At 44.9% G+C, this 27,511-nt stretch overlaps 1 protein-coding gene across 3 annotated transcripts in view; it reads right to left on the bottom strand.

Annotated features, from left to right (window-relative positions):
- The window catches only part of LOC147021559 (mitogen-activated protein kinase kinase kinase 2-like), a 50,806-nt gene that overhangs the window by 18,487 nt on the left and 4,808 nt on the right, over positions 1-27,511 (bottom strand). For 2 of the 3 annotated variants that reach the window (XR_015061348.1, XM_085893730.1), the window contains exon 1: positions 20,210-20,333. The exons of the other annotated variant lie outside the window; for it this stretch is intronic. The gene's annotated coding sequence lies outside the window, so the exon portion shown is untranslated. Of the gene's footprint in view, positions 1-20,209; positions 20,334-27,511 lie in introns of those variants that run through there. 3 annotated transcript variants of the gene reach the window in all.

Below are 27,511 nucleotides of genomic sequence, written 5' to 3'. Positions count from 1 at the left end.
ATGACGAGGTGGAAAAAGCTGGGGAAGGCTTCATTCTTAAGCTTTATGGAGCCAGCAGTTTTGAATCTCTTGATGACTACCGTCACATCGCATACAAACGGGCAATCGGTCGCAGTTCCCTGAGTTCATCCTTTCAGCTAGAAAGTCTACCTCCAACTAGTGCTGCAGCAAAGCAACATTCATATCGCGCCTATCTTACCATCCAGGAATGGATGGGTAACTCCTTATCTCCAACAGAATGGGGCTGGCGATTTCAGGACGGGACTCTTACCCCGGTAGAAACAGACATTGCTGTTGCACCCGACACTTTGCTGAACATGGTGGCATGTGGGTGTAAACCAGATGGTTGCAGAAGCATGACATGTAGCTGCAAGAAACTTGGGCTCTTTTGTACCTCAATGTGCAGTAAATGCAGTGGTCTCAATTGCAACAATACAGCACCAACTCTTATAGATGTCGACGATGATATTATCCCAACTTCAGAGGACATCAACATTGAAGATACAGCATCTGACGATGAAGACAATGACTGATGCAACTAGGTGTGTGCATGCGTAAGGTAAAGATTCATCTGAAACTTTTGAGGAGGAAGAAGTAACTGAGTTCCTTGTACTTCAAAACATATATTTAGACATCTAAAGTGCGTTTTGGGGAAACCTACTTGCAAAGTTAAGAGAAAAACATGAAATGGCGGCCATTTTGGACGCCATCTTGGATTGCGCAAAACGCTCAAGGAGGATTCATGAGGACTTTTAGTATGTTATTTCACACATTCCTGGACCTTTCCTGAAAAAATCAGCTTGTTACCAAAAATGTCCAGGTTAAACCCTAATGCTCTTGGACTATTTCTGCAATTCAGTGTTTAGATTAATGTGTTCAAACTATACTCCTACATAAAAGAGAAACAGACTGGGAGAAAGTTATTATGGGGAGAGTCTGAAGACAAGGCATGCAGAAACCTTGACCACATGCCTCAGAGTGACCTTTTGTCAGACAATATAAGAAAGAGGAGAAAGGAGGCGAGGAGTGGGAACCCAATGTAACCAGAGAGAAGCTACAGCTGGGTGGTAAGGCATGTCCAAGCTGAAGCATGTGGCCAAGTACATTTTCACAAGAGCACAAGTGAGCACAATATACGCCCGAACAAGAAGGTATATACAGAATTGTGCTACTACGTGGAAAACAGCATCCTGGTTGCCATGGCAACCACTTTAGATGATGAACATATGTCGAGACACACCGTCTCCACAGTCTGTACCTATGTACCAAATATGAAACGTGAAAGTTGAAAACTACACCTCACTGCCATGGTATTAAAAAACGCCTCACTGCCATGGTATTAAAAACACCTCACTGCCATGTTATTAAAAAACACCTCACTGCCATGGTGTTGTTACGAATTCGCGCCCACTGGCGTGCGATCGACCGCGTTTTTCTAATAGCAGCCGCGTCGCCCACTGTACGGACAATTCAGTCGTGACCTTCTGGAACAACGCCGGAACCCTGTCACGGTTGGTTCTTAATCCCACCACGGCCTAGCCAATTTTCTACCTGCGCAAAATAGGGTCAATCGCCGAATATCGATATACCCAAGTACTCGCGCGGGTAGCTTACCGGGAGACCGTACCTCGACACAGGTCGGCTTGGACACGAACCGCTCAAGTGGTCCGTTCCGTTCTTCAGTGATAACCAAGCGGGTATTATCGCCCAACCTCGCCGGATCCGATTCTATTTACCGGGTGTTTAAAACCCAACTACTATTCCAATCGGGGGAAACAGGAAGCAAAGAACGGGTTACATTTAACCAAGCACATTTATTTACTACGACACACGTATACAGGGAATACTAAACATGCATGCAGTAAGCAATGCAAACACGTATACAGGCAACGAAAGCACTACAACCGACTTTAAGCAATTATCAATGTGCAGCACTTGCACAGTTCTACTTATAGACGGCACCACCAACATTCATTCAAAAGAAAAGAAAAGACTACCCTCAAAGACAAGGGAGTCAGACAGGGTCCGTAGACTTTTATACCGTGGAGCCTTGGTGACCGAACGGGCCCCACGAGACCGTTGCAGATTACCTGCACCCTTGTGGTGCCTTGATGGGCGAGTCGCGACGTCTATCCCCACGGCAGCTAGGATAGCCGCGGCTGACTGGGGCCTTCCACGGGGCCGGCCAGCTCTCTCCGGCGCTCTACACTCGGACGCGCAGGTTTGCGCCACAGAGCTGGCAGAGCAGCGCCTCCAGTCCGCGTCCCTGGTGCCACGCCCGTACTCCCCACTGACCGCGAGCTCCGACGAACGGTTCGTTTCACGGACCGCTTCTCCACAGACAGGCCACCGCGAGCCGAAGATCCAGATCAGGAAGAAGAAGCCACCAAAATAAACCACACACACACTTGGCTCCTGCGCGCCCTTATATTCCTCCTGGCTTCTTGCTCCGCCCTCCTTCGAGCTCCTGCGGGAAGGGAAGCTTCAAGAAAAGGGGTGTTGCCCATGTCCAACCCTCTTGCCCCCTCCCCCCTCTCGCGGGGGGCGAGGGAATCGTTACATGGCCCAGGCCTAGGGAGATTCATTCCCCCAAAATGAGGCCCCTCCTTCACATGACCTTTGACCTCTGGCTCGAATCGCACTTCCCCCACACCAAAGCGCGGGAAAAGCAGGCAGGAAAATCTGTGCACCACCGATGTTCCTTCTTGTTTTTCCCTCGCGTTATCGAAATCCCTTGTTCCTTTTCCTCCGCAGAGACGGCCTTACAAGCGGAGTGGGTTGTAGTGTGGTTTATGGAGAAGGTGATCGGTTGTTGGCGTAGTGGAGAAGGTGGTTAGGTGATTGGTGTAATTGTGGTTGGCGTTGTGGTTGAGGTGATGAGGATGGCGTGGTTTGTTGAGAGGGACGTGTGGTTGTTGTGGTGGGAGGACGGTGGATCTGAAGCGGTTGTTTGAGAGCGACGGTGGTGGTTTGGTTGTGGTTGGTGGTTGAGGCTATCGTGGTTGTTGTGATGGTGGTGTTGTGAAGGTGGTTGTAGTGGTTGAAATGTGATTGGTCCAAAATAACGATAGTCAAAGAAAAACGGCTATCTCAATGATCACAGCCCTGTGACAAGAATAATTCCCATTAAACAATGCTGGGGAAATCTAACTGAATACAGACTTATCAATCTAACTGAACTAAGGACCTTTATGGTGTTCTGCGAATTTCCACAGCCGTAACAGTATTAAAAACACCTCACTGCCACATTATTAAACAAGAAGGTATATACAGAATTGTGCGACAACATGGAAAACAGCATCCTGGTTGCCATGGCAAACACTTTAGATGACGAACGTATGTCACGACACACCGTCTCCACAGTCTGCGCCGATGTACCAAATATGAACCGTGAATGTTGAAAACTTTGGGAGTTACAGTGCAGACAGGAACGGACGGACGGATGGACGGACAGACAGACGGACGACCGGTATCACATAATGCGTCCTGACATGTATATATATATATATGTATATATATATATATCGGGCGTATAAAAACCGAAGCAGCAATAAGGGTGCTGAGGGTTGCATGTTGACCCCGACCCCAACTTTCGAACCAGCTGCATCTGTGCGGATGCTGGTCGATATTATCTGCTGGCTCATTGGGTTCTTGAGGAACATACACAATCCTGCTGGGGTCACAGAGCCGACATCCACACAGACGAATCCTCTCTGAGCATATAAAAAAAGCAAAAGGCAAGTTCTTCATCCTCATCCCTCAGCATTGCTGGATGCAGTGTGGTTCTTAACAGCGAGTCGTGGAGAAGGATTCATCTGCTTGCTTTGGTGGAACAAAGATCACCCTCTGGGGACTCGCAATGCGGCTGGCTAATCAGACATCACTTTGTGTGCACTCGTGCACTTATAGCGGCAACAGAACCTGCTTAGAACGTGAACACAACAGACTGACACCAATACATATTGTTGCGGTGGTGGCTGGCGCAGGTTAACCCCCCCCGACCCAAATTGTGGTGACCGGTGGTTAACACTGCCAGCCCCGAGGAAGGCCGAGCGGTTCCTTATTAATAGGAGGTGGACACGTTGATCCTCGGAGATTTTAACACATGCTCGAAGGGCATGGGGCGCAATGGCGGACAGGCAGAGGAGCACTGGGAATGAAACGGATGCACAAGGGGTTTATCCTCGAACCCCACTACAAGTACACTAATACAGTTTCTTAAAATGAACATTTTTAATGAACATAAACAAATATTTACAAAGGATAATGATAATAATAACAAAGTAAATAAACCCTACAGTCGAGTCACCTCTCACACAGACTCAAATACAGACAATGGGGGAACAAAAGAAAAAGAAAACCCTTCCTTTCAACTATTCTTGTCCTGAGCTTGGCCCAGAGCTGGCCCCCATGGAACCTGGAATGCACGTGCAGACGTGCGCAAATGGCGCCGTCACTTCTCTCGTAGCAGGACAAACGCAAGTCAGGCACTCCACAAGCGCCACTTAACACCAAGGCTCACACGTGTAGCTGCTTCGTGTGTCAATAGTCCTCACCGACCCACTATGACATTCACGAGGCTCGAGGTCTGTTTTTCACGACTCGACCAAGAGCCAAAGACCAGCGTCTTGCTTTGTGCGTGCGCTCACCCTGAACTCCCGCCTACTCTCACGTGTTCTCTCTCTCACGTGTTCTCTCTCTCACGTGTTCTCTCTCTCACGTGTTCTCTCTCTCACGTGTTCTCTCTCTCACGTGTTCTCTCTCTCACGTGTTCTCTCTCTCACGTGTTCTCTCTCTCACGTGTTCTCTCTCTCACGTGCTCTCTCTCTCACGTGCTCTCTCTCTCACGTGCTCTCTCTCTCACGTGTTCTCTCTCTCACGTGTTCTCTCTCTCACGTGTTCTCTCTCTCTCACGTGTTCTCTCTCTCTCACGTGTTCTCTCTCTCTCACGTGTTCTCTCTCTCTCACGTGTTCTCTCTCTCTCACGTGTTCTCTCTCTCTCACGTGTTCTCTCTCTCTCACGTGTTCTCTCTCTCTCACGTGTTCTCTCTCTCTCACGTGTTCTCTCTCTCACGTGTTCTCTCTCTCTCTCTCACGTGTTCTCTCTCTCTCTCTCACGTGTTCTCTCTCTCTCTCTCACGTGTTCTCTCTCTCTCACGTGTTCTCTCTCTCTCACGTGTTCTCTCTCTCTCACGTGTTCTCTCTCTCTCTCTCTCACGTGTTCTCTCTCTCTCTCTCTCACGTGTTCTCTCTCTCTCCCTCTCTCACGTGCTCTCTCTCTCTCTCTCTCTCACGTGCTCTCTCTCTCTCTCTCTCACGTGCTCTCTCTCTCTCTCTCTCACGTGCTCTCTCTCTCTCTCTCACGTGCTCTCTCTCTCTCATGTGTTCTCTCTCTCTCTCTCTCTCTCTCTCTCTCTCTCTCTCTCTCTCTCTCTCTCTCTCTCTCTCTCTCTCTCTTCTATAAATGCACCAGCCCACGGAGTCTGATGCCTCTCAAGGTGCGTCTCGTGCCTCCGCTCTTATCATGGCTCTCCAAAAATGTGCAAGCCCTGAACTCCTGCCTCTGATGGTTTTCTGAATGAACTCTGCCTCGTGCATTCCTCACACTGACCTTGTGTGTGTGCTCTGCCGATCTCTCATCCTATACAGTCGGAAGCCTCACATCTTCTTCTTCTTCTTATTCTTCTTCAGGAAACCCAAGTCTAACAATCCTCCGCATCCGGGGCATGGCCTGCTTGCACGAAACCCGGGAAGGCGGGGCTTCTGCCTGCTCGGCACGCCTGCTTGTTCCTCCTCATGGTTTTGGTTATAAAGACATAAGGAAAAGTCACAGAGGGGCGATTACATACTGGGTTTAGCTTATTCTTAAACCCTGGATAATTAACACGACACCACCCCCCGTGTGGTGAGGTGTCACAATTAAGCTCACAGGTTCCCTTCTTAGTTTCATCGATATTCCTCCCACACGTCCCCAGACCAAGCAACTCTACACAATGCTGTATTTCCCATTAAATTCTTCCATCTACCCCCACAACCATAACAGTATCTTGATGGGGTATTATTAAGAACGGTGCACATGAGATAAGTTGCCGACTTGACTGCATGGATTCAAAACTGCATTGAACCTGGCACGTGTAACTTTGGGAAGTTTTAAAAGCATTGAGCATGTCAAATGTGACTGAGAAATCCGAAAATCATTCAGTGTTTCATTTAAAATCATTGTGATGGAATCTTATGAAATGGTGTTTGTGTTTGAAAGGTAGACAGTAGGGGTTAATACATTATTTATTAAATAGCCTTCTGTTTTGTGTCATACGTTGGTTTTACCTGTTAAACAATAGACAGGACACGTAGTAATTGTCCATAAAGTTTTTCTGCCATGCTAGTCCTCCAGGTAATTGGGGTATTCGCTTCGGTGCACGGAGGCAGCACATAACATGAATTGGGGGCTCAGCTCGATATGAACCCATAAGACAAATTGAGTGCTCATTGAGGTGAACCCATAAAAGGTGGATTCTCGTCCGGGATCTGAAATCATAAGACATTGGTTCTTATTCGATAGGAACCCATAACACTGGACACACACACACACGCACACGCACACGCACACGCACACGCACTTTGGCCTTATTGGAGCATTGCAAGGACTAACTGCCATTGGCAAAGGACTAGACTTGCAACTGTGTGTAACCATGAAAAGATTCTCAATACCTCTAATAATAAATGTCAAAAGGAAATACAGAAGGGATAGCAAAACAAAGGTACACAGACTTAGTTCAAGTTACATTTGACACATAGCAGCTCTAGCAAATGAGAAGGTATGAACGAGTAAGTCGTACACAATTCTTCTTCTTCTTCTTCTTCTTCTTCCTCTTTCGGCTTGCTCCCATTAGGGGTCGCCACAGCGGACCAACCGTCTCCATTTCGCTCTATCCTCCACATCTTCCATTGACACTCCAACCACCCGCATGTCCGCCCTCACCGCATCCATGAACCTCTTCTTTGGCCTTCCTCTTCTCCTCCTGCCTGGCGGCTCCATCTTCAACATCCTTCTCCCGATATACTCCGTTTCCCTCCTGTGCACATGTCCAAACCATCTCAATATCGCCTCTCTCACTTTGTCTCCAAACCGTCCTACCTGCGCTGTCCCTCTAATATACTCATTTCTTATCCTATCCATCCTCGTCACTCCCAACGAGAATCGCAGCATCTTTAACTCTGCCACCTCCAGCTCCGCTTCCTGTCTTTTTGTTAGCGCCACCGCCTCCAAACCATACAACATAGCTGGTCTCACTACCGTCTTGTATACTTTCCCCTTCACTCTTGCAGCTACCCTTCTGTTACAAATCACTCCTGCAACTCTTCTCCACCCACTCCATCCTGCCTGCACTCTCTTTTTCACTTCTCTCCCACACTCTCCGTTACTTTGGACAGTTGATCCCAAGTATTTAAACCAATCCACCTTCCCCACCTCAACTCCTTGCAACTGCACCATACCACCACCCTCCCTCTCATTTACGCACATGTACTCCGTCTTACTCCTCCTGACTAACATTCCCCTTCTCTCCAGTGCGTACCTCCACCTCTCAAGGCTCGATTCAGCCTGCTCCCTACAGATCATGATGTCATCCGCGAACATCATGGTCCATGGAGACTCCAGTCTGATCTCATCCGTCAACCTGTCCATCACCATTGCAAACAGGAAAGGGCTCAGAGTCGATCCTTGGTGCAATCCCACTTTAACCTTAAACCGGTCCGTCATTCCTACCGCACACCTCACCGCTGTCACACTGTCCTCATACATATCCTGCACGATCCTCAAATACTTCTCCACCACTCCCGACTTCCTCATACAATGCCACAACTCCTCTCTTGGCACCCTATCATAAGCTTTCTCTAAATCCACAAACACACAATGTAACTCTTTCTGGCCTTCCCTATACTTCTCCATCAACATTCTCAAAGCAAACATCGCATCAGTGGTGCTCTTTCCTGGCATAAACCCATATTGCTGCTCACAGATCGTCACCTCTCCTCTCAACCGAGCTTCCACTACTCTTTCCCACAACTTCATGGTGTGGCTTAACAACTTTATCCCTCTGTAATTTCCACAGCTCTGCACATCACCCTTATTCTTGAAAATCGGAACCAGTACACTTAGTCTCCACTCCTCCGGCATCCTCTCACTTTCCAAGACTTTATTAAACAATCTGGTTAACAACCCCACTGCCATCTCTCCTAAGCACTTCCATGCCTCCACTGGTATACCATCTGGGCCAACCGCCTTTCCACTTTTCATCTTCTTCATAGCAGTCCTCACTTCATCCTTACTGATCCACCCCACTTCCAGATTCACTATCTCCACCTCTTCCAACCTTCTCTCTCTCTCATTTTCTTCATTCATCAGCTCCTCAAAGTACTCCATCCACCTTCTCAACACACTCTCCTCGCTCGTCAGCACATTCCCATTTGCATCCTTTATCACCCTAACCTGCAGCACATCCTTCCCAGCTCGGTCCCTCTGTCTTGCCAATCGGTATAAATCCTTTTCCCCTTCTTTTGTATCCAACTTCTCATACCGCTCGTCATATGCCTTTTCCTTGGCCTTTGCCACCTCTCTTTTTGCTTTTCGACGCCACTCCTTGTACTCCTGCCGACTTTCTTCATCTCTCTGACTATCCCACTTCTTTTTCGCCAACCCCTTCTTCCTTATACTTTCCTGTACTTCCTCATTCCACCACCAAGTCTCTTTATCTTCCTTCCTCTGTCCAGATGTCACACCAAGTACCTTCCTAGCTATCTCCCTCACAACTTCTACTGTCGTTGCCCAATCATCCCACACATCTTTACCACCATCCAACGCCTGTCTCACCTCCTCCCTAAATTTCACGCAACAGTCTTCCTCCTTCAGCTTCCACCATCTGGTCCTTGGTTCAGCCCTCACTCTCTTCCTCAACCTCACCTCTAAAGTCATCCTACAGACCACCAATCGATGCTGTCGAGCTACACTCTCCCCTGCCACAACCTTACAGTCACTAATCTCTTTCAGGTTGCATCTCCTACTTAAGATGTAATCCACCTGTGTGCACTTTCCTCCACTCTTGTATGTCACCCTGTGTTCCTCCTTCTTCTTGAAATACGTGTTTACCACTGCCATTTCCATTCTTTTTGCAAACTCTACCACCATTTGCCCTTCCACATTTCTCTTGTTGAGACCGTACCTCCCCATCACCTCCTCATCCTCTTTATTACCTTCCCCAACATGTCCATTGAAATCTGCTCCAATCACCACTCTTTCATCCTTGGGTACCCCCTCTTCCCTGCAATCAAGAGGTCCCCGGTTGGGCGGGAATGCTCACGAATGGGGTCACGTACAGGCACGTTGGTTGCTTCTGATTGGCTGCCCTAGGGAAGGTAAGCAGGGGGGGTTCTCCGAGGGTGCGATTTATTTTATTCTGTGATTTTAGAGTGAATTTAGCGGTTGTGATTTGTGTGATTTTAGAGATGGGAAATAGAAATTGTAAAAGGAAGGAAAATGGGTATACCGAGGAAAATTGTATTCAAAAACCACGGAGAGGTACATGTGCAAGAATTATGTTTGATAAGTATGGGCCTGAAGCTGTGAGAGACATGGGGAAATGGTGCAATTGGACCAAAAATAGTCGATTACCCTTCCCTGAGAATGGAACGTTCGATCACGAGTGTTTAGACAATTTAAGAAAAGTACTGGAAGTGAAAAATAGTGACAAAAAGGTCCAGAAGCAGGTGAACTGGAGCGTTTATATAAATTGGATGAAGGAATGTCATGACAGAGACGAAAAGGCACGGTTGTTAAACCTGAAGGGTCAGCTAGACCAATTAACGAAGCAAATGCCGGTGAGACTTGAAAATAAAACCAAGAGACAGCGAGCAGTGGCTGTCAGATTTGAGGATGAAGAAGAAGACTCAGATACATGGCCAGAGTGCACAGTTCCGATAGCACAACCGCTCGAGGACGAAGAAGCGGGAGAGACAGAGGGAGATGATGCCACAGGGCAAGGAGAGGCTCAACGGGGAGCCAGGCGAGTAATTAAGAAAGAAACAAGAACACAAAGCAAAAATAAAGTTCCTCTTGCTGACAAGGGTAAAATACAAACTCGATCAAAAAAATAATGCCGGAGACCGCGAAGGACGGAGATGATGAGGCACTCATTGGCGCGTTTCCATTGCGAGATTACCCAGGTGCAAGGGAGGTACAAGCAATATATCGTCCGTGGGGCTCTGAATTAAAAGCCATCGTAAATGAGATGCCGAAGATACGGGAGAACCCAAAAAATTCCAGGCGGAACTACGCGTGGTGGTGGCATGCCATCAGCCAACATATATGGACATGGAAATATTATTAAAATTAGTGGTACCAGAAGGGTTACTCCGACAATTGAAACAGGTCGCTGAATGGCCAGATGAAGCTCCTGGAGACAGGGAGGAGCTCAAAGAACATATTGACACCCTCATTGACGCTGTCACAGAGGTGGTAACACTTAAGACCGACTGGGCAAAAATACAGGTGTGCAGGCAACGCGCTGGCGAGGACCCATTGGAGTTCTTAGAGCGTTTTCGGGGTGTATACCAATGTCACTCTGGACTGAAAGAAGAGGGGGTACCATTTGCTCATGTCTACCTTAATGGTTTGACGGCCAAATTACAAAATGAGATAAAGCGAGTATGTATTGGTTGGGAATTAAAGGAAGTGAAAGACTTGATGGAATATGTAACGCATTGTAATTCATTGTTGAAACATCGTTCTGACGAGGAAAACGAATCAACATTAATGCTATCCCAGGTTCAAGGTCAAGGTGAATGCCCCGGGGAAAGGAATGTGAGATATAATTCACAAAACCGAGGGCAAACCAATTACCGTCAGAGACCAAAATACAGAGACCAGCGCAGAGATTTCTGTTATACATGCGGAAAACAAGGGCACTGGGCTAATGAATGCCGAAATCGTAGAAACAGTCGAACTTATAGTTCGTATGAACCGGTAGAACAGAGACCAGCGGCACAATACAGAGATGAAACTCGCAGACACTCCACGCCTCCAGTGAATGAAAATCCATATTATAGACAACAGGAAAGATGGGGAACACAGTTTGAGCAAGCTGGTTCATTTCAACCCACTGCACCTCAAACCGAATTCCCTCCTCCTCCTCCTCCAGCCTCGTTCCCTCCTCCTCCACCCTCATTTCTTCCTCCTCCATCTCAAGGTTCATTTCAAACCCAAAACCCATTCGTTTTATGACAAAGAAAAGAAGCGACTTCGTCTGAGTTACCCTTCCTGACTTTGAAACCATGTGACGAACCGAAATTGACTTTGAAAATTGAAGGCCAAGAGATTCCTTTCTTAGTCGACACAGGAGCGACCAAATCTGCGCTCAGAAGGAGTGATTTCCCAGACGCCCCGTTATCGCGAGAACGAGTAAAAGTAGTGGGAATGTCGGGAGTTGCTAGTACGATTCCACTGACAGAGCAGCTCCGGGTGGAAATTGGACCATTGTCTGCAAACCATGCATTTTTGATGGCAACTGATACACCAATTAATCTGTTGGGGAGAGATCTGTTATGCAAGCTGAATTGTTCAATTAAGTGTACCCCTGATGGTGTATATTTAGAAATGCCTCACGAATCACACATAACTATGATGAATTTATTACAGGAAAATACAGAAAATCTTGTATATCAATGGACTGTGATTAATTGTGAAGCATTTAACCATTTGCAGGAATATTTATCACATTTGGAGAGAAACGTACCCGAGGTGCTCGATTGGGTGAGTAAACACGGCATGGACAGACGGTACTTACAGACTCGACTACATTGCATTGCAGATTGCAACATCAAGGGAAAAGATAACGTCTATGCGAGTGAAACACTCTCGAAATTACACCAGACCTTTGACTTAGTGTTGGGAACAATTTGGATTGGGAAGCAAGGAATTGGCCTGGAGGTGCATCTGACGCAGGAACAATTAAAATTGTGGAACCAACCGTCCAGTGTTACACCACACGTTACTTTAGTGATTGCAGAAGGTTACCAAGAAACGGACATTGGTCACATGGTAACCTCTTTGAAAAAGCATCACAAGCGACTTTGATGGAATCGAGCCAAGTAAACGGACTTTGGAAGATCGGGGAACAGGGATTCTGTTGGACAGAATGTCAAGGATCAGCAAAAGCTGTGTTTGAGGTGGTCGATCTCTCAGAATTAAATGGGTCAGGAAAATTACCTGAAATACTCGAACAAGTCCCGACTTGTCTGTGGGCAACACATGCCAACGATGTCGGCCAAATTAAAAGTATGAATCCAATCAAGATCACTATAGATCCAAAAAAGAAACTGCCTCGAAAACCGCAATACCCTTTGTCTCCAGAAGCAGAGGTAGGAATTGCTCCTGTCGTGGAAGCACTATTGAAACAAGGGATAATTATTCCCACTGTTAGTCAATGTAATACACCGATCCTACCTGTGAGAAAACCTGGGAAACCAACGTGGAGATTCGTACAGGATTTGAGGGCAGTGAATGATCGGTAATTCCAGCTTTTCCTGTAATTGCAAATCCAACTACCATTCTATCAAGCATCCCAAATAACACTACCTATTTTAGTGTTGTGGATCTTTGTTCAGCTTTTTTTAGTATACCAATAGCCCAAGAAGTACAGTTTCTGTTTGCATTCACCTACCAGGGAAAGCAATACACTTGGACTGTATTGCCCCAGGGTTATTGTGAAAGTCCAACATTATTCTCGAGGGCCCTCAAAGACGACTTGGATGATGTAGTTTTCCCTTGTGGGTCCACACTGATTCAATATGTTGACGACCTGCTGATCTGTTCAGCGTCAAAAGACGCATGCGAACGAGATACATTGACATTGTTGAGGGCCTTAGCCAGGAAAGGACACAAAGCATCGAGAGCTAAATTGCAATTTTGCCAAGAAGAAGTTAAATATTTGGGACATATTCTGAAGGGAGACACAAGACGCATCTCCCTGAACGTATAGCGGCAATATTAAACCTGCCCAAGCCAACTACTGCTAAACAGATGAGGTCTTTCCTCGGAGTGACCGGCTATTGCAGACAGTGGATACCAGATTATGCGGCCTTAGTGCGCCCCCTGGTGGACATTGGTTCGGCAAACGCGCCCAGCCCACTTGCATGGACACAAAATGCAGACAAGGCTTTTGTAACGTTAAAACAGGCTCTTTCTTCGGCTCCCGCTCTGGGTTTACCAAACTATGAAAAACCTTTCCATTTGTATGCATGTGAGAGACAGGGATTCGCACAATCTGTGCTGACACAGAAGCACGGGAATAAATTACGGCCTGTTGCATATTATAGTACTAAATTGGATCCGGTAGCGCAAGGATTCCCCCCTTGTCTCAAGGCAGTAGCAGCCGCTTCGCTCGCGGTGCAGGCGACCGGAGCGCTCGTCGCGGGAAACACTTTGATTCTCCTGGTACCGCATGCAGTGACAGCTGTATTGTTAAAAACGAAAACACAACATTTGTCGGCTTCAAGAGCAACAACATACGAACTCTCACTCACAGCACCCACGAACATTACGATTAGGAGATGCGCACCGCTGAATCCTGCTAGTTTGTTGCCAGGAGTACAAGATGGTGATCCTCACAATTGTGAAGAGATAATCGCCCACACGTGTCAACCCCGTCCTGACTTGAAAGACACACCAATCCAAAATTCTGAATTGGTTCTATATGTCGACGGCTCATCATCGCGTGCACCTGATGGATGTTTATTAACAGGCTACGCCGTTTGCTCTGATCACGAAGTAATCGAAAGCGGGAGATTGGCTGAGAGCTGTTCCGCGCAGCAGGCAGAACTGTTCGCCCTCACTCGTGCATGCCATTTAGCCAAAGGCCAAATAGTGACAATCTACACTGACTCCGGCTATGCCTTTGGTGCTGTACACGAATTCGGAGCACTCTGGCGCGAAAGGGGTTTTATAACGTCATCAGGTACACAAGTAAGGAATGGAACATGGATTGCGAATCTACTGGAAGCAATACTTCTGCCTCACCAAATTGCAGTGGTAAAATGTGACGCCCACACTGGGAGATCTGATGACGTCTCACGGGGAAATGCCAGGGCAGATGCAGCTGCAAAATCTGCTGCCCACACCAGAGCTCTTTTAATATCACAATGTGTATTGAGACAAGAGGCAACACCGACCATTGACGATATAAACACTTTGCAGACAGCTGTCAGTGCTAAAGAACGAGATTTGTGGATACTGGCTGGATGTGAATTCGATAATGAATCCAAATTATGGAGATCATCTGATGGTCGTGTGGTGGCACCAAGAGCTCTATTACCTTGGCTCGCCCGATTGGCACATGGGGCCGGGCATACTAGCAAAGGCGGCATGAGTGCTTTAATTGGGAGACAGTGGTTCGCCCCGGGGTTTAGTCCAATTGCAGAACAGTATTGTAAGACATGTCATATTTGCCAAAAACATAACCCAGCAAAGGGGGGGGAGATGGCCCCAGGGGGTCATCCAATTCCATTCGGACCTTTTGTTCATATCCAGATGGATTTTGTCCAGTTACCAAAATGCTGCGGTTTTGAATTTGCGTTAGTCATCGTCGATTTGTTCACCAAATGGGTTGAGGCTTACCCTTGTCGGAAAGCAGATGCCATTACTGTGGTTAAACTGTTGATGAAGGATTTCATCTGTAGGTTTGGAATACCTTGTAGGATCTCCAGTGACCAAGGTACTCATTTCACAGCCGAAGTGGTGAAAGAATTATGTCGCGTATTGCAAATAAAGCAACATTTCGACTGCCCGCATCGTCCGCAATCTGCGGGGGCAGTAGAGAGGCAAAATGGATTCCTGAAGAATAAACTGGCCAAGATTTGTGAACAAACTGGATTAAAATGGCCAGATGCTCTGCCAATTGCTCTCATGACTATGAGATCTACCGCAAATCGAAACACTGGCTTATCTCCGCATGAGATTCTGATGGGAAGACCAATGAGATTACCGAACTCACCTCCTTTGACTATAAAAGACATGAACGTGCAGCAAATGGACGACACGTTGCTTACGTTCTGTGTCTCTCTGAATCATGCTGTAAGAACTTTTTATGCACAGGTGAAACAAGCTCTGCCAGAACCAGCCACATCTGATCATCACAACTTCAAACCCGGAGACTTTGTTTATGTGAAAATTTACAAACGGAAGAACTCTCTTCAGGCACGTTGGTGTGGGCCATTTCAAATACTGCTAACTACCCATACAGCTGTGAAGTGTAAAGGAAGAGCAACATGGATCCATGCCACACACTGCAAACTGGCACACGGCAGAAAAGAACCCGAGGAGAACATTGCTTCCTGATAACTTTAATGATTCTTTCCATTGCAGGATTATTTGTACTACTAAATGCAAGTTGTACAATGTGTACTTGGCCTGTTAATCCGATAAGTACTGTCTGTAATCAACATTATTTGCATGTTCTTTGGAGATGGGCCTATCAGACTACCCACCAAACTAAGCCTAGGGCATTCAGAGACCGAAGAAGCTTAACGAGCAAAGTGGGTTCACCACATGGAATAAACACTTATCTGGCTCTTTCTCGTAAACACGCGAAAGCTTTTAATAAAACCAATTGCTGGGTTTGTACTAAGATACCTCATTCAGCAGTTACTGGGATACCGCTTCTGGCCATACCATTCAATCTGAGTGAATGGTGTGGGTACTGGGCAAAGGAAAGAAACTGGGATAAACAAGATAATAACCTTGACGACCACATCGTTACCAATGGAAATGGAAATTGCCTCCGACAACGAAATTTCAGTAACTGGTTTTGGCCAAATTTTAATTTAAGTAAAATGCCTCCACATTTTATGGTTGAACGGGCAACAGAAAAACCCGAACTATGCTTGGTACAAGAGGCATGGGGAGAAAGAAGATTAGGGAATTCTGAATGCAGTCATTATGTTTATGAAAATCACACGATGGGACCACAAGTCGCTTTAAATAATACCTATTTCGTGTGTGGAAATCGAGCATACCCATGGCTTCCAGTTAATTGGAGTGGATCCTGTTTCTTGTCATTCATTTTGCCACATATGCGCCTGTTATCTAAGTCACCTTTTGAGCATTTGAAACGGGGTAAACGGGGTTTCACGTCAACTGAACTGTTCTTCATGATTTTAATCCCTCACTACGGTGTTGGACAAACGTCTGTGGGATTGGCAGAGTTAGCTGCTTCGCTTGAATTATTGGCAAATAAAACTGCTCTCGGCATGGTTGATATCAACTCGGAGGTCGTCGCCCCACGTGCAGTTTCAATGCAAAACCGAGTTGCGCTCGACCTCATTCTCGCAGCTCAAGGAGGAACGTGTGCTGTAATTAACTCTGAGTGTTGTACTTATATCCCTGATAACTCGGAGAAAATCACGAACATAGCTGACAAGATTAAGCAAGAAGGAGCCAAGTATCACAATTATTTTACGAAAGATGGGCTTTATTCCTGGTTTGAAGGGATTTTTGGAGGCTGGGGAACTACCCTATTGCATTGGATTTCCGTTGGGTTATTGTGGATCATCATTGTAGTGGTGCTTGTTAGATGTGCAACAATTACAATGCCGGCATTGATTGTTTCTTGTCTAAAGAGGAATACTTGCTAAAAAGGTGATGGTGGCCCAAGCACCACCCTCATACCCTGGTTTTGACACTGAGTCCTACGACTCTTTTGAGATAGAACCTGAACTTGGAAATCCATAAGTAGCGCAAATGAATGTGTTCAATATTCACGGGAATTGTCAAATCCACTCTTGCTCATCTGCTTTGTTCCCGAAATAGGTTGTCGAAAATCAGCTGTGCAGCCCAACGGGTAGCCTTATCTTCAATCGGCCTAGGGGCCTACCGGAACCTCAACCAGGTCCGAAGCTGTACAACCACATGAAGCCACCTGGCTTGCGGGACAGGAAAGGCTAAGGGACTGAGCTCTACGATAGGGAAAAGGGAGGATGTGACTACACAAGAAAATGTGTACACTCAAACGCAAGAGAGAATGCAGTTTCAAGTGAAGAGAAAATATATATCGTTAAACTTAACTAGTGTTGCCTTATTAGGCAACAAGGGGGGAGTGTTGGGGGAAATTATTACTCTCTAGACAAGAAACCTTTGCCTCAGTCTGAGTAGGTCAAAGTGTTTGTGTTTTTCCTCTACTGTTCTACTATTTAGTTGTTAAGGCCTACCACCTACTTATAATCTTGTCTTTCTTTGACACTTTGGACATTGCTTGGGTTTCTGAAAGTACAAGGTGACCGGGCTGATAAGCTGTGCATTCTGTTTTTGCGATCAAAGGCCTCTCTGCTTATAAAATGGAATGGATATATGGGGAGGGGGAGAATGATCAGGGAGAGAGCAAATAAATGGTACAGAAGAAAGAACTCCTTGTGGACATTGATTATTACTGGACTTCTGTGGTTTATTTTATCCCGATACATGCAACACTGAGTCGGCTAGACGTTGAATCCTCGAGGAGGTCAAGATCCCTCAACAATCAAGAATCCTTTCGATCACGACGCGGTTCGAGGACAGAAATCCACGTCAGTACACTCTCCACCACTTCATCTAACTCACTCAAGAAATCTTCTTTATATTCCATCTCACACCCCATATGTGGGGCATATCCACTGATGACATTCATCATCACCCCTTCAATTTCCAACTTCACACTCATCACTCGGTCAGACACTCTCCTCACCTCCAATACCCTCTTGACATGATCTTCCTTCAGGATTATCCCGACACCATTTCTCCTCCCATCCACACCATGGTAGAACAGTTTGAAACCACCTCCAATGCTCCTCGCCTTACTCCCCATCCACTTGGTCTCTTGTACACACAGTATGTCCACCTTTCTTCTCTCCATCACATCAGCCAACTCTCGCCCTTTGCCAGTCATCGTCCCAACATTCAGAGTTCCAACTCTCACCTCCACACTTCTACCCTTCCCCCTCTCCCACTGCCTCCGGACTCGCCTTCCCCATTTCATTCTCCTCCTTCGCCCAGCAGTAGCACAATTTCCACTGGTACCCTGCTGACCACCAGTACCGGTGGCGGTCGTTGGTAACCCGGGCCTCGACCGATCCGGTATGGAAATTCGTTTTGTTGTCCGCATAATGATTTGGCATAGGTTTTTACGCCGGATGCCCTTCCTGACGCAACCCTGGTTGCCTCTTACGACACACAGGGATATGGTACACCTATTCTAACCGGGGCATACACCGGGCCCATTACAACTGGTGCTCATTTCGCCGACCTCAGGAGGATGGCAGGCTGAGTCAACCCCCTGGTGTTTTCGACTTGGTTTTAAATATATATATATATATATATATATATTATATTATATTATATTATAATATATATATATATATATATATATATATATATATATATATATACACATTATATATATATATACATATACATATACATACATATATTAATTCAGTGTCCCAACGGGGCTTGAACTCAGGACCTCTTGGGTCCCAAGCCACTGCCCTAACCACTGTGCCAACACCAGGCTTAAGTCGTACACAATTACGGTTTAATAATTAATTATTGTGTAAAAGCATGTCATGTTTACCAGCAACCTCAAATATACGTTATGAATGTGTTTTTCCTAAGGGATAATGTACATTGTTACAAAGGGGGTGGTGGGTAGTGATTATAAGTGCATTCCGCAGCCACAGCTGCAGTTCAAGTCTTTAAACTTTTCCAGTGTGAAGTCAGCACATCATGGCATCAGGAATCAAGTTTGAGAAAGCTGAGATTCCTCCCACTCACCCCCCACCATTTCACTTTGTGCACAATGTGAGAATAAGATAAATCTTTTAAAATGATAACTTGTAATCGGCGGTTGCATCACACACATTGAATGGTCATTAAATTATTCAAAATTACATGTAGAGTTTTCACAGTTCAATAACAACTATGAAACAACTAATTTTATGATCAATGAAAAAAGGTCAACATTCAAATTTTTTTTGGACGCAACGCAGCATTTGGCACTCACAAGGGATACTGACTGAAGAAACAATCCAGATACAATATTCTTGTTTATTTCATTAAAAGTCCCGAGTTAAAAGGCACACCAGTTGTCCTCCTGAACACGATTGTTCAAGTTGCGTGCGTGTGCACACACCTGTATTTTTGACGTACAAAAGGTGTGCCAGAGAGCATTTGCCACCATTTTTAGACCGAGTTTGCAAATTAATGTGGTAAGAGCAAAATGCAATTTGAAAACTGTGCACGAGTGCATGCAACCAAATGGAGGGAGAAAGGGAGGTGTGGGGGGGGCACTATGTTTCAAAAATATGTCTCGTGGACAAGTGAAAGATCAAATGGTTCGAGCATTACGGACACCAGACCCAGAACATTGGCACACTTATTTCCACAGATTCAAGCTAACCGTGATGGACACTGTTCATTCAGCATTCTTTGGGAGATTTCCAGTAACCTGTTATTCTGTTTTCAACTTAGCTTCCACATGTAACAGTTACAGACAAATTTGCTTCAATTAAAAAAAAAAGAATTATTGTACACCAAATGTATCAGTTCTACACCTAACACCAAATCAATAATTGCAACATTTAACAAACTCTGTGGCATAATGATCAGAGTCCGCTCTCAGTCTGGGAGGTCAGTGGTTTTAACCAAAGATTACAAAAATGGTACGTGCTTCTTCCTTGCTTAACGCTCCATTTTAAAAGGATAGAGCACGGACAAACAACCATAGGTTGGCAATCATTGCACAGGCTTCACGGGCCTACTGGCCTTCTCTTTCATTGAGGTTCCTTGTCAGGTAACACGTATTATCATAATAATCCAAGTTGAATAAGACAGAGCATTTAACAATGCAGAGCCTCACTGGGGTATATAGATTGCAGTAAATCTGAAACCCAGTGCACCAGGATATACAGATTACATGAGATCTGAGAATGAGAACTATCTATATTTAAGTATATCTGCATGCAGACAAACACACACACTCACTAACGTCGACTCTTTAGGAAAGCATGAGGCTAATAAATAACCTCAAACTCTAAAACCTACTCTGGTTGCATATAAACAAAGCAAAATACACAAGAAATGGAATGTCTTCTAATGTCTATTGAAATGAAGTATGGCATGACTTCTGACCATCACTGTTGTTTTTCAATCAGGACATGGTCCTGAGTTCGAGCCTCGTTGGTTGCTGAATTAACACCAAGTGGAGTTGACTCAGCCTGTCATCCTTCCAAGGTACTGTGGCACAGCATCAGCGGTGTAGTCACACCCCAACAAAATGATAGCAACCTGGATGCCAAGCCGTCATACGCAAGAAGAAGAAGAAGAAACACGACTAAGTCCTTCACACCAAGGTTGAATACCCTTTTGGGATAGACAACACATACTCAATCGTTTTGAAGACCCCTATCATGAGAAAATTTTGTGTATAGGGTAACTTAATGGCCTGTAATAATAATAAAATCTGCATTTTAAATACACTATTTTTAGTATAACTAAATCACAACGCTAATGATATTAATGTTCATTTCAAAAGAAAATAAGTTTTGATAAGCTTTTTAAATTGTTCAGTTGAATTTACTGATCTGAAATGATAGAAGGTATGCAATTCCACTCATTCGCAGCAGTCACAGTGAACATTCTTTCTCCAGCTTTGGTCCGGGTCTTCGGATACGTCAGAGAAAATGGTTCTGAATTGGAACGGAGGTTGAGTCTGGTAGGGATATGATGATGGAGGCAACTCTTCAATCCAGTCATGGATTATGGAATGTTTTACACACGTCATAAGATTTTATAACGTGTTATTTGAGAGATGGGTAACTGGTAAAATCAGGGGAGTGGAATCATGTCTTCGGTTTATCCAGTACATAAGATGAGCTGCCCAGCACTGAAGGCTTTGGAGTCTCCCGAGGTGACCATGCGAAACAAGTGAGAGTAGTCCAAGCATGAGAGTACTCGGCTGCGAACAGCATGGTGGCAAGCATCCCAGTCAATAAATTATATTTGTGAAATACTACGGAGGTGCGTTTCCTATTGGACGAACAGTGTCTGGGAGATTCTTCAAGTCGTCGTGGGAACCTATAGGGAATTTTGTTTTTCTTCTTCTTTTCAATCGATTGCTCATCATCGAAGATGATATGTCATCGAAATTCAGCACTCGACACATTAGCTATGCACTTCATGTCTCGTGCTCAATTTCAGTCATCAGGAATTTTGGGATCAAGTGATAGAGTTGTGTATCATCAGCTTATGTGTGTTAACATCCCTGATGGTAACGAGCTGTGTCTCCTACAGGCAGTGTGTACACAAGAGTAGCCAAGTGGTCCCAACACAGAACCCTGTGACAATGTTGTACTAACTTGAGTAACATCTGAGGTTTCGCTGCCAATGTCGACATTGGTTGACCAATCGGCAAGATGACACTTCAACCAGTCAAGTGCGACATCGCTGACACCTGAATCGATTGTATCGAACGCTGCTGACAGGGACAATAGTACGAGCAGTGTTATTTGGTTCGAGTCGAGAGCAGTCATCACATTGTTTTTCACTTTGAAGAGAGCACTTTCTGCACTATGGATTGTCTTGCATGTCGAATGAAAGGGGTCAACATCTTTAAAACAGACCAAAGAGGAACAGGCAGATGAGAAGCAGAGATAAATAAGAACACAGACAGACAGAGTACAATGATAGGCAGACAAGGGACAGCAAATCGAAAACGTCACAGGTTCGCAGAGGGGAATGGGTGAGTGAAAAATAGAAAAAGCTTCGGGGTCAATAAGTGAGAAAACAAGATGGTGGTTGGACCCTACCTTGAAGATAATACAGAGAAAAGGCAAAGTTTAACTGATTCGGGAGGTGTGCGACCAAGGAGTGAAAATGGTGACTGACTTGATTCCTGTGAATGTATCTTGTTGTCATTCCCACATCATTTATAAAATCTATATTAGCACTACAGTTTAACTGAATGCTTCAGCAGATATGGCACATGACAACCAGTAAGGCATGCTTGGTTATTATCCCCACACTTTTGTAATTGGCTTGTCCATCCGTCACACTATCTCTTCCGAAACGGTTGGGCAAAAATTAACCAAACTTAATAATTATGATCACGACATGGAAAGAAGGTGCAAGAGCAGCATTGTTTTGGCCCCGCTGCCTGGGGCGAGGTCAAAAGGTTAAGTACTAAAAATGCAATTACGGGCACATTTTCAACCATTTTTAAAATAAACTTTGTACACGAGGTTCGTCTAAAAAGTAACGGGACTGACTTCACAAAAATTTTATTCCAAAACAAATATTGAAATCACAGCCTGTCCCCTTCAAAATAGTTTCCCTCCAGTCTCACACATTTGTCCATCCTCTTCTTCCATGCTTTAATGCACCTCCGGAAGGTTTCTTCTGGAATCCTCCAGAGCTCCGTCGTCACGGCCCTTTTGATGGCCTCCATATCAGGAAATTGGGTCCCCTTGATCACCCCCTTGAGCTTTGGGAAGAGGAAAAAAATCACAAGGGGCCAAATCTCGAATACGGGGGTTGCTCCAGAGTTGGCACATTCATCTCCGCCAGAAACTGTCGGATGCTCAGGGCACTGTGAGCAGGGGCGTTGTCATGGTGGAGCACCCAGACGTTGTTCTCCAACAGATCCCTCCTCTTGTCCCGGACTGATCTCATGAGGTGCCGGAGGATCTCCTTGTAACATATTGATTCACTCTTTGACCCTGTGGTAGAAACTCGAAGTGGACGATGCCCTTGTCAAAAAAAGCAGTGAGCATCACCTTGACCTTCGACTTCGACATCCTTGCTTTCTTTGGTCTTGGTGATGCCGGACTTTTTTCCACTGATGACTCAGCCATTTGGTCTCGGGATCGTATTCGAATATCCATGATTCATTACCAGTAATGACTCTCCCGAGCAGGTCTGGATCGTCTTTGAGGCGCTCGATAATGTCTTGACAGACAGTGACTCTGTTGTTTCTGGTCCTCTGACAACAGCTTGGGGACCATCTTTGTGCACACCTTGCGCATTTCGAGATTTTCAGTGATGATGCTCCAGACAGTCATTGTTGATGGAAAGTTCCGCAGCAATCATCCGCACCGTGAGTCGACGATCTGCGCGCACCATCTGCTTCACACGCTCGATGTTGTCCGCCGCTCTGCTCGTTGAAGGTCTTCCAGACCGTGGATCGTCTTCAACCTACTCCCGCCCCTCTTTGAACCTCTTGTGCCATTTAAATGCATGTGTACATGACATCGTTTCTTCCCCGTAGAATTGCTGCAGCATTGCGAAGGATTCGGAAGGTGTTTTGCCAAGCTTGGCAAGAAACTTCAGATTGGCACTCAACTTACGAGTCATAGCGCGACGACTCAGACTAGACAACGTGTAAAGCACGACCTGTAAAAAAAAAAAAAAAAAAAAAAAAAAAAAAAAAATCGCACAATGAGCACAGTCAACCGTCACCAATCATATATATACATTGCTGGAATGTTGCGAAAGACTGACGCAACCCGTTCATTCAAGTTGTGTAATTGGAGCACACAGCAGGCTCAGTCCCGTTACTTTTTAGACGGACCTCGTATGTACGAAATCAACATTGGCGAACTCATGAAATACAGTGCCTTCAGAAAGTATCACATTTTGTTGTGTTACAGCCTGAATTTAAAATGGATTAGATTGAGGTTTTTTTTTTTCACTGATCAACACAAAATACCCAATAATGGCAAAGTCAAAACATGTTTTTCAAAATTTTTACCAATTTATTGAAAATGAAGTTCAGAAATATCTAATTTACATAAGTATTAAACCCCCTGAGTCCATACTTTGCAGAAACACCCTTGGCAGTGATTACAGCTTCGAGTACTCTTGGGTATGTCTGTAATAGCTTTTCACATCTGGATTTGAGGAGTTTCTCCTATTCTTCCTTGCAGATTTGCCCAAGCTCTGTCAAACTGGGTGGGGAGCATCAGGGAACAGCAATCTTCAAGTGTTTCTACAGGTTCTTAATGGGATTCAAGTCTGGGCTTTGGCTCGTCCACTCAAGGACATTCATGTTCTTGTTCTGAAGCCATCCCATTGTTGCTTTGGCTGTATGCTTGCGGTCAATGGCCTGTTGGAATGTAAATCTTCACCAGTCTTAGGTCTTTTGCACTCTGAAGCAGGTTCTCCTCAAGGATTTGCCTGTATTTGGCTCCCTTCATGCTTCCCTCTATCCCAGGGGTCCCCAACCTTTTTCTTACTGGGGTACCATTTCACATGTTCGTGGTCCCACCGAGTACCACTGTACCAAAATTCATCTAAAATAGTGTTTATTTGCGATACAGATATGACAATGGGGAGTTAAACAATACTAACAATTCACAACTATGACATTGAACAAAAGAATGATACAGTAAGTACCTATTTGATTGTGTAAAATGTCCAGTCAATGGGATGGTTGAGCCTGCTTCTTGCTCACAAGCAGGTCGATGTCAGGCTTTGTTTTGGATAAAGCGCATCGAACATCATGTTCAACATCCAGAAGGGATCTTTGTTTTGTTTTTAGAATAACGACTGACGAGAACCCAGCTTCACACAGCCATGTAGATGGGAATACTATGAGCGAATGAACAGCCAGGGCAGCGAGCTTAGGGTAAGACCCCAACATTCCACACCAGAAGTCCGCAAGATTAATCTCGTCAAACTGATCTCGGGCTGTGGAGTCGTTCTGGAGATCAATCAAGCTTTCCTGCAGTCCTGTTCCAGGTGGCAAATCCAATGCATTCATGCGAAATGGGTTGCGAATCATTTTCAGATCCAGTTCCTTGAGATCCGGAAAATAGGAATTAAATTCCTTATCCAAATAAGCGAGGTGATTTTTTACCAGTTGTATGAACTCCCTTGGGGGATTCTTTTCACGCTTCTGAAGAATATCGGCCGTGCAAGAAAACATGACCATCACTCCCGCTCCAACATTCTTCTTCCACAGACGGAGTTTTTCCTGAAATCCCTTGACCTTGTCTATGAAGTCAATGATAGTCGCGCCAGTCCCCTGAAGAGACTTGTTCAGGGTGTTTAACTGAGAGAAAATGTCGACCAAATAAGCCAGGTGCAATGCCCAGTCGGGGTCGTTCAAAGCCGCGACAAAATCGAGTCTTTGGTTTTCCATCGTTTTCGAAGAATTCACGAAGCTCAGCTCGCAGTTCAAACACGCGCTCCACCATATTTCCACGGGATAACCATCTCACCTCAGTGTGGAATAAGAGAACTTTATGGTCGGAGTCGAAATCCTCGCAAAGTTTCTTGAAAAGTCGCGAATCGAGAGCCTGGGACTTCACATGCTTCACAATTTTGATCATGGTTGAGAGAACGTCAGTCAATGGCTTGGGGAGCGCCTTGGCTGCGAGTGCGTGGCGGTGGATCGTACAGTGTGGGCCGCGCACTTCAGGAGCAACTGCCTTCGCAAGCGATTGGAAACCTGATCTGCACCCCAACATAGCTGGAGCACCATCTGGCGTACAGCCTTTCAGATCAACCCATGACAGCCCAACTTGATCAAAGACTGAAGACACCTCTTCAAAAATGTCCTTTGCTTTCGTTGTGGTTTTAAGCGGGCGGAAAAATAGTATTTCATCCTTGAACCTGATATCCTATTCATTGTAGGTCAAAACGGATCAGACCCGACTGAACCACGATTGAATAAACTAAACTAGATTGACGCGCATGCAGAAATGCCAAAAAATAAAATCGAAATTTTTTTGAAAAAAAAGTTGCAAAAGTTTTTTTTATTTAACAAATTTTTTTTTGGGGGGGGGGTGGTTGGAAATCACTTAAAACATGTAGAAATGCAAAAAAATTCAAATATTTTTCAAATAAAATCAATTTTTTTGAAAAAAAGTTGCAAATATTTTTTTTCTCTAACAATTTTTTTTTGGGGTTGGAAATCACTTAAAACATGTAGAAATGCAAAAACAAAAAATCTAATATTTTTTTCAAAATGCCCACCATAGCGGCCATATTGGACTTTGGACCAAGTCCAAAATCTAATGGCATGATCCTTGGACCAGACCTAATCCCCCCACCAAGTTTCGTCGAAATCCGTCCAGGAGTTTTTCCGTCATACTGTTCACAAGCAAACAAACAAACAGAGGGGTGAAAACAGTAACCTCCGTCCATCTTCGATGGCGGAGGTTAAAAAGAAAAGATCCACTTTAACATTACGTGTCGATCAGTGACAAAAACAAAAAAATGCAATTTTATCCATTTTAAATTCAGGCTGGAACACAATAAAATGTGAAAAAGTCAAGGGGTGTGAATAGCTTCTGAAGGCACTATATGTAACGATTTTTTGGATTTGACACCAGGTTCAGGCCGCAGGGGGTGGGGACCTTGGGTCACAGGGGTCAAAACGGGGGGGAGAAATTTCAACTCAAAATTTGATATTGGGTCATTCCTGGTGGAACTTTATGTCATCTTTCAACTTTGCTTTCGGTGGGAAGTGTGATTGTTTGGGATGGAGAGCCATAGACCGCTCGACTTACTATTTTTACCGCAGCCACCGAAGGTGAAAGGAGGTGATGTATTCACCCCTGTTTGTGTTTGTGAGCAGGATATCTCAAAAAATTAGACGGATTCGGACAAAACTTGGTGGACAGGTTGCGTGTGTGCCAAGGACGAATGTATTAGATTTCGGTGAAAATCCCAGATCAGGACACTATAATTTTTTAATATACAAAGTGATTCTGCATAATTGAGAGACAGGGCTGAAAACTATATACATACAGTACAGCACAATATTTCAAAAAGTTTTGGATGGGTTATGAGAAAACCTGGTGCATGATTTGGATAGGTGACAAGAACAAGCTGATTCGATTATATTTAAGGTCCAGATGCAGATTCAGTCGATTAATGGGATACAACATGTAATCTGTTCAGCCTGGTGGAGGTTTGCGCTCTACCGAGTCCCATTCTAGTTTGTGACATGTATTTTGAGACGTTTCACAAAGTAACACTGTGCTTGTCAGATGTAGTAAAGTTAATGGAGTTTCAAAGGTAAAATTTTTCTTTTAATTATAATCAAGAGCTACGAGCAACCTTTTTTGATATGTTGACATTGTAACCTGTGATGTTCAGTCGATGAGGTTTACTCGTCATCACCACGAGTACATATTGGGAATGAACCGCTGCATTATACCTGGATGTAAAAATTTTGGCCTTGTAGAATTAAATGCCTCAGAGCGACAAGGAAAAACTAAAGCCTGATTATGTAATTGCCAAATGTTGCAGTTCCTGTGCAACTGCCTGTGACATTTACCTAACAATAGCATATCAACTTGAAAGCAATGCATCAGAATGTCTTATGAAGATGTGCAGAACTGTTTGATAATTGTTTATTATTTTTAAATGCTCAAAATGGTCCCAGATTATATACAGAAATGTAATAAGACATGTGCCACTGAAGAA

This window comes from Eptatretus burgeri, chromosome 8, assembly GCF_056783735.1.
Source record: "Eptatretus burgeri isolate ZD-2024b chromosome 8, Ebu_testis_v1, whole genome shotgun sequence".
In the NCBI taxonomy this organism is placed as follows: domain Eukaryota; kingdom Metazoa; phylum Chordata; class Myxini; order Myxiniformes; family Myxinidae; genus Eptatretus; species Eptatretus burgeri.
The sequence above is the reverse complement of the archived record's forward strand: the minus strand, read 5'-3'. Positions and strand labels throughout refer to the sequence as shown.